Consider the following 8747-nt stretch of genomic DNA (forward strand, 5'->3'; position numbering starts at 1 on the left):
TGGCCTGGACTCAGTCCCTCATACTTAGCAGCAGTGGTGAGCCAGCCCTAAGCTCTGTCCTCAGCACAGGAGCTCGTGCTACCCGCCTACCAAGAACACCCTGCACCAATGCCCATCTCAATTCCCTTAGTTAGGGTGGTACTGCCCGCTCTGGGGTACTTTTAAAAATATGGGAGAGTTTTTTTTTTAATGTCACAATGACATTTAAGGCGACCAGTGGCATTTAATGGACAGGGGTAAGGATGCTAAATGAGTAGTTCCATGCCTGACATGGAATGTGAAACTCACCTCTACTCATTTTCAGATCGCTTCCCTAGAGAAACCTTCCCAGACCCCCAGGACCAGGTCAAGTTCCCCCATTATAGCTCCCTAGTCTTCACGTTCATGGCTCTTACCTAAACGTAACTGCTCAGGTAAGTAACTAAAGAAATAGTTGAGCAGAGCAGTTAAAGCTGTGGGTTCTCTGCCCTCAAGGAGGTGGAGCATAACTCCCCATCCCTTAAGTGCGGGCTGTGTATAGGGACTTTCTTTCAAAGGGCACAACGTGGAAAGGGGAGAAAAGTGTAACTTTAACTTTGCAATGAAGAAACCTAACAAGCACTGCCTCAGCCCAGTGATCAAGGTCAACGTCATGTCGACAACACGTACCATCGATACAACGTGATGAAAATGGCACTTCGCCTCTATGGTCTTTCTTTCCAACACCTAAAACTATATCTAATCATGAGAAAAACATCAGACAAATCCCACTAGAGGGACAGTCTCCAAAATGCCTAACCAGTAATCCTCAAAACTGTCAAGGTCATGAAAAACAAGAAAAGTGTGAGAAATTGTCACAATCAAAAGGAGCCTAAGACATGACACCTAAATATATGTGGTGATTAAAAATATAATGCAGTATCCTAGATGTGATCCTGGTAGAGAAAAAAATTTTAGGGAAAGCTGAGTAAATCTGAATAAAGTATGGAAATTAATAACAATGTATTGATATTAATTCACTGTCACAAATATTCTATAATAATGTAAGATATTAATAATGGAAGAAACAGGGTATGGATATATGAAAACTCTCTATGCTACTTTGCAACAACTCTAAATCTAAAACTGTTCTAAAATTAAAAAGTTATTGAGAGAGGGAGAGAGAGAGAGGGAGAGAGAGAGTGTGTTACAAAATCAGAAGGATCTTGACTAAAATCCCAGCTCTACCTCATACCAGCCACGTGACCTTGGGCAAGATACTTAACCTCTCTAAGCCTCAGTTTATCCATCCACAAATGGGGTTAATAAATGTACTTACTTCACATGGTTGTTTTAAAGATTAAATGAGAGAATAGGTGTAAAAAGTTTAGCACATAGTGTGTTAGCAATTATTATCATATTCTGATTCATTTTTGTCCATGTCACTTTTGTTCCCATCTGCCTCCCCCACTGAAGGAGAAGCTCCCTGGCAGGGACCCCTCATCTGTTCTGTGTACCACTGCATCCTCACACCTAGGAGAGCATCAAATGCTAACTACGCATTTGTTAACCAACAGAATGAGCCGTTTCTATCAGAGCATCCCTGAAAACCCAACTCTCACCCTGAGAGAACTTAGTCCTGGAGCCCAGTGCAGAGCCCGGCCTACACAGAACGGCAGCTGGAGCATAAAGCCACGGCTTCCCACCTGCCTCCCAGTGACTCGCTTTATTCCCTCCTCCTCCTCTCCTAGCCCTTCTTTTCTCTCCACCCCGCTCCCCACAAGCGTCAGCACCTGCTCATTTCCCAAAGCAGCAGGATCCCGGTAATGATCTCTGATAAGCATCTTTTAATAAACCCTGTAGCTGGATCTGTCATCCAGGAGCTCAGTCTCCCCCCTTCATATCCTCACCCCCATCTCCTCCCACTTCCTGGGCTGGCCCATTAGTGCCTCTGGTCTCACCAGACGAGCTCCCAGGGCCTCTGGACTCTGGCTTGTTGGAAATGGCCAACAGGCAGCTCAGGCTATTCCATAAACCTGACCCTCCTCGCAAGTCTGAGGTTTTAGCAGACTGATCTGGCTCTGCTTGCGCCAACCTGACTGCTGGCCAGTCCACTTCTCCCCATCCCTGCAGGCAGTTTTCCCAAGTGTTACCAAGGAGACCACCTGCATCCTGCCCAGGGTTGCCAAAGCAACCAGCGCAGTGAGAAGCAGCCTCTCATCCTCTAGCTCCTGGGTGTGCAGGACCAGGAACGAGAGAGTCATAGACCACCAGGAAATAGCCCAGGCAGCTGGCACACTGGGTTGGAGGCATCCGCTGGGCAGCAACCAGCTCCTGCCCTCCTTCGTCCCCACTCTTCCTCTTTCTGTTACCATCTTTCTCACCCTGCCTCCATCTTGAGGTCTGTAATTTAGAGCCAATGCCCAGGCCTCAATGTGCACATCTTGAAAGTGGGCACATACTATTCCAAAGGGTCAGGAAAAAGAGAGCCCCAATATGCAAAATTCCCCCCAAACCAATTTTTTTCCTTTATGGACTTTGGTGTCCTGGGTAGAAAGCCCAGCTTTGCCATTTCCTAGTTCAGTGTTTCTAGATAAAATTCTTAGCATCCATTGGTCACAATTTTCTCACCTACAAAATGGGAATAATAACATCTATCTCACATTTATTGGGAGATTAAATGAATTAACTTACATGAATGCACTTAGCATAGTGCCTAGGATCAGGATTTGGACTCCATAAAAATGCCTTTTTTTTTCTGATGAGCAGTGGCCCTGCTGACCATAACCATAGGTCAGAAATGCTTCCAGACCCACCCATGGGAACCCTAGATGAAGTTGTCAGCCTGGATGCCACACCTGGCCCTTTTAGCTTGGCCTGAGACAGAAGCCCTGAAGTCTCCATTAGCCTCCCAGCAGCTCAAGATGCTTCATTCCCTCCACCCCTCAGCCTGTGTTCTGCTGCTGCTGCTGCTATTTAAATGAAGTCACTGCACTCCTCTGCTCCAGAGCTGTCCATGGCTCCCACTGCCTACATGATAAAGTCTAAACTATTCATCCTAATGCTCAAGGGCCTCCAAGATCTGGCCCTAGCCTATCTTCAAAGATTGACCTACTCATCTCCCCAGCGGGGGCCCCACACCCCAGGAGGAAGGAACTGCTCCTTGGCCCTGCACACACCTTGCATTTTCCGTGCCTCCGTGCCTCTGCCACCATGCCCTCAGCGAAAGGCTCTTGTAACTCCACTCCGAATCTCCACCATCCGACTCCAGGCTCCCTCCTCTGAGAAGCCTGATCTCACCAACCTCAAGAGTGTCAGAGTGGAACTGTTCTGAGGCCCCACAGCTTTGATAGTTCTCAGACTTTGGGGTATACCAGAATGACCCGGGAGTCCTGTTAAACATGTAGGTTTGGGGGCCCCATCCCCAAGATATTCTGAGGCAATGAGTCTGGCCTGGGGGCTGGGAACCTGGATTTCAGACATGCTTCCAGCTGATGCTGATGCTGATACAGGCAGTAGAAAACCCTGACTTTGAGAAACACTGGTCCAAAGAATAAGAAAGTTCCCTGGAAAGTGTCTGATAACTGGCCGACAGGTCTACATGGCTAAAACCCTGCGGGGGAGGCAGGAGGGGCAGGGGGCTGGGAAGGAGCATCAAAAACCTCATGGTACTCCCTCTCCCTCATCTGGGGCTCTGTTTATAGACCAAGAGATTGCTCCCCGGTTTCTTTCTCACAATGAAAGACAGAATTCTATGGGGGCAGGATAGTATACTGGTCCTAACAGTGAACTCTAAAGACAGAGAGCACCGGGTTTAAATCCCAGCTCCATCAGTTACTAACTGTGGAGTCTGGGATAAATTACTTAACCTGTGTGAGCCTCTCTTTACCCATCTATAAAGTAGTGACAACAATATTGCCCTAAGTAGGTTGTCAGGATATTAATCAAAATAGTCTACACAGCACATATGGCACACAGTAACCACCCAACACACAGTAGCTATAAATATTATTGTTCTGATTAAACAATATTGGGTTCTAAAGTCAAACTGAACTAAAAACCAAAAAGGCGTGCAGAATAGATGCTCAGGGTTCAACACGGGGGCTTGTTTCAGCCCACCCTCTCTGAAGTTTGAAATAGCAGAGGAGGCCTCCAGCCCCCTTTCCCAGGTCTATCCGCTGCATCACTGGGGCTAGAGACCTGCTAACCTGTAAACATCATGACGACCAAGGAAGGAGCCGAGACAAGGGCTGTGGGAATATCTGTGGGTTGGCCAAAGAACGGAGGCCTTGACTAGACTTGATTATGGCAGTCTTGGTCATAACCTTGAAGGCTGTGGATAGGGGAGGGGCACGACGAAAGGAGTACTTTAGGTAGATCACTGCGGCAACATCAAAAGAGGAAAAGAAGGCAAAAAGACCAGCTATTGGCAATATCTGGGGTTAGGACTCCAGATATTGTAGCAGAGAGAATGTGAAGGCTGAAAAATGGCTAGGAACTTGTCCTAGGAGGATGCATCCCACCCCCACCCTCAGAGAGTAGTGAGGAAGTTCAGGATCTGCAGACAAGTTCCTGTGGCCACTTCAAAGAATCAAGGCTCCTCGGCCACCTTAGAGCCTCCTCCCTTTGCCTGCGAGGAGCCTCAGCCAGCATGGAAAAGACACTCTGGAAACAACGTCACACCCAGCCAAAGCTAGAGGGGGACAATCTTCCTACGGACAATAACCAGTGGTTTTGTGAAACGTCCAATTCAAGAAGCACCAGCTTTGAAGAGATGGAAAGTTCACTCCTAGGTATATACCCCATAGAATTGTTCCAAAAAAAAACCTTATATACACATTTTCATAGCAGCAAAATTCACAATAACCAAAAGGTGGAAATAACTCGAATATCAATCAACTGACAAGTAGATAAACAAAATGTGGTATATCTGTACGATGGAATATTATTCAACCACAAAAAGAAAAGAAGGTACACGTTACAACATAGATGAACCTTAAATACATTATGCTAAGTGAAAGAAGCCAGACACAAAAGGACAAATATAGTATGATTCAATTTATATGAAATATCCAGAACTGGCAAATCCACAGAGACAGAAAGCAGTCGCCAGGGATTCAGGGGAGGGAATATGCGGGGAGTGACTGCTTAATGGGTACAGGCTTTCCTTTGGGGGTGATGAAAATCTTTTCGAACTAAACAGAAGTGGTGCCTGCTCAACATTATGAATGTACTAAATGCCACTGAATTGCACACTTTAAAACCTTAAAATGGTGAATTTTATGTTATGTGAATTTTACCATAATTAAAAAAAAAGATGGGAGGTGGCCCATCCAATCCCCACCCATGGGTGACTACTGGGGCTGAGGAGCCCTCCCCAAAGGTTTCCTAGTTACCTTTCCCCCAAGCGAGGAGGCACTCGTATAGAGCTGGGGAAGGAGGAAGATTTTTATTCTCTGTATCTGTCTCCATGAACCCTGACCAGTCACCCTGTGCCCGTCACTGAGATTGTATGCACACACTTACTCATTCCGACCTCCAAGCTTTTGCCATACATCCCCTTCCCCTACTCTCCTCCCCAGACCCTAGGATTCCCGCTGCACCCCTTGCCATCTACCCCATCTCTGCAGTTCCCTTCATGTCCAGTTCACATCTTTCCCTGATCCCTCATTCTGACCTCTGCCCACACACATCTGGGATTTCAACAGTTCAACCAAGCATTTGATCCCATTCCCTCCCTCAGCCTTGTCTTTTCAAGTAGATCTTGAGCCCGTGAATATACAAGGATGTCAAGAGCCCTCACTTCTGAGCCAGGCACACAGCAGCTCTTCATAACTGTCTATTGGTCCTAAGCCAAAGCTATACCTTGGACCTCTCCCTTGTACACTCCTAAACCAACAATACTCAGACCCCAGTGGGAATTACCAGCAGTGGAGTGAGGTCAGTGTGTCTCCAGGAAGAAGACGGAAGTCTACCACCTGACAGGTGATGGATGAGCCTTGTTTCACATCAGCCTGACAGCCAGACCAATCTTAGATCTCCAATGAGTCCCAGAGTCCCTATTATACCAGGCCTCTTCCAGTTGTTCTCATAAAAATGGTGAGAAATCAATAGAGATTGCAATTATAGGAGAGAAAAAAAATTGAGAGTTCCCAGCCCCCAGATAAGAATTAGAGCTGAATTCTGGGTGAGTACCGAAACAATCCCAGCAGAACTCTGGGTGGAGAGTCTTAGAATCACAGCCAGTATCAATGTCAACAACAATACAAATGGAATGGATTGACCACTAACATATCAGAGAAGACTCCTAGGTTAGAAGGTAATTTGGAGTGAACACTAAAATAATCACAGAATGAAGCTGGTGGCTCTAGTAGGGTGAGGAGAAGTCAGGCTGAGGAGGAGGATCGGTGGACACTGGATGAAGGATGGAGGGCACCCATAGATGCCTTCATGGGCATGCTCTGATCGTTCGCCTTAGGCTTAAAAGGAACAAAATCAAAATTCTCATGGCCACCTCCAGGAGGTGGGTAGGGGCAGGGGAGAATGGATTTTGGTAAATCAAGCCTGAAGAGAGATGCTCATGGGGAAAGAAATAACCAGGAGAGAATTTATCCATCATTTATTCCCAAGGAAGAAGAAATGAACCCTGAAAACCAGGGAGGCAGCAGAAGGGCAGCTTCCCAAGCCAGGTAGGTGGGGCGTCAGGCAGAAGAGGAAGCTAGGGTGGAGTCCAGAAGGTGAGAGGGTCTCAGACCCTCTCCTGCCCACTTCCTCCCTTGCCAAAGACCCCAGCCACAGAGAGTTCACATCCCCACAATCCCAAACTTTAGGTAAAAAGAGGTGCAATCATGAAAGCCCACTGTGGGCTTCCCTAGGGTCAAGGATGAAGCAGGCCCTTTTCGGGCAGTTTGTGAGCATTAAAGCACCAAGCCACCTCACTGGCCTCGAGCTAACCCCACCCTTGAAGAACTTAGCCTGGCTTTGCCGCCTTCTCATGACTAACCCACTGAGTAACTGGGCCAATCACTGTCCTTTTTCTTCATTCTTCTCACTTGTAAGGGAGGACACTGAACTGGATGCCCACAGCTTCCTCCATCATTGGGAATCTGTTTCCAACACTCAGAAACAGCCTTTATACATGTTAATACTTACAGCTTATTTCGGATTATAAAAAATAATGCTTACTGTAGAAATATTAGAAATGAGCAAAATATAAATAAGAAAAGAAAAAATCTTACGTGATCCCATTACCTAGAGGAAACCATTGTTGATCTTTTGGAAACTTTCTTTCCATGGTTGATATTTTTTGGCATTCATATCATTTTTTTAACAAAATTAGGATCTTACAATCTATACAATTTTGTATCCTGTTTTTTCAACTGTCATTATGCTGCTGTGAGCATTTTTCCGAGTCATCAAATATTCTTCAAAAATACCATTTTAAAGATTGCATAATACTCCACCAAGAGGATGTACCATGATCACAGGGCTTTTAGGTTCTTTTCCTGTTATAAATAACACTTCCATGAACATCTTAGTATAGTACATAAGTATTTTCCTGCATCTCCATTTCCGTAGGATCAATTCCTCTAGGTGGAATCACAGGGCCAATGAGTATATTTCAAAAGGTCTTGACATGTACCGCCATATTAATTTCCAGAAAGACACAACAAACCCATTGATTTTCCCGGGCCGAGTGAGAGCTGAAGTTCTGAAAGAGTTGGAGTTAGAATGCAGGACGGTGGTCCCGTCTCTCCTCCTCTCCCCCAGTCTTGAAGGTTAACTGTCCAGCAAAAGAGAGGACAGAATTCCAAGTCAGAAGATATAGGTCTGAAGCCTAGCTCTGCCTCTCACTGGCTTTGGGAACCTGAAACCATTGCACCTTCTCCTCAACTGTAAAATGGGTCTGATTAGCACTGCTGACTGCCCAGACCAGTTTCCTTGCTCACAGGAAAAGGTGCCTGTGAAACTTCTTGGTAACTGTCAATGCTTTGTCAAAGGGCATCACTACAATCCTTTTCATAACCTGGGGGCTGAAGAAGTGGGTTGTTCTTTACGAAAGCCGGCGGGCCTCCCTTCCTGACTCTTAGCCATCAGAACGCCCAGGACAAGTGCTGGCTAGTTCTGAGGGTGTTGGAAAAGCAGCTCCCTGAAGGGAATCAGTAAGGTCTGAGGGCCTGGGAGGACCCAGCTGTGTCTTGCAAAGGTCAGAGACAGCACTGGAAGCTGCAAGGCCAAAAACTGGGCCTAGGGCCTCCCTGAGGGTTCTAGGTGGGTCAGAGATTCAGAAGGCAAAGCCTTTCCTGGTAAACCTTCCTGTTTCAAGGCTCCCAGCCCTTTCTTTCCAGGGTTCTAACTGGACTTCTGGCCTTTGGGGGAACCAGAAACCAAGATGATTCAATGGACGCAAAAAGTCAACAACTGCAGAAGACCCCAGAGACCATCAGCTCTGGCCCCTTCTTCCAGGCTGCTCTGAATCATTTCTGGATCTTTTGGACCCTTCAGTTAGAAATGCAACTAGTGCTTCCAGCGTGACCTCTCCAACCCTGGGCAGATGAAAACGGAGACTGTGGGGTCTTCCTTGAGAAGCACAGCTGTAGGGCCTGAGCCTCCTGCCACACTGCCCTATCCAATCCGCAAATGCCCTTCCTCACGCCTGCACGCTCGCCAAGCATCATGGCCTGAGGGGACTCCAGTGACGTTCCCAGTGCTGGCAGGGAGAACTGCGCAGACCCCTCCGAACGCCATCCTCCGGGTTGCCACCATCGCCACCGCCCGCCCCCCCCCTC

General features: G+C 47.0%; 1 protein-coding gene across 1 annotated transcript in view; it reads right to left on the reverse strand.

The window, feature by feature from the left end:
• NEURL1 (neuralized E3 ubiquitin protein ligase 1) overlaps nt 1-8747 on the reverse strand; it is a 70574-nt gene that overhangs the window by 61473 nt on the left and 354 nt on the right. The gene's annotated exons all lie outside the window — the stretch shown is intronic.

This window comes from Pteropus alecto, unplaced genomic scaffold (assembly GCF_000325575.1).
Source record: "Pteropus alecto unplaced genomic scaffold, ASM32557v1 scaffold177, whole genome shotgun sequence".
In the NCBI taxonomy this organism is placed as follows: Eukaryota; Metazoa; Chordata; class Mammalia; order Chiroptera; family Pteropodidae; genus Pteropus; species Pteropus alecto.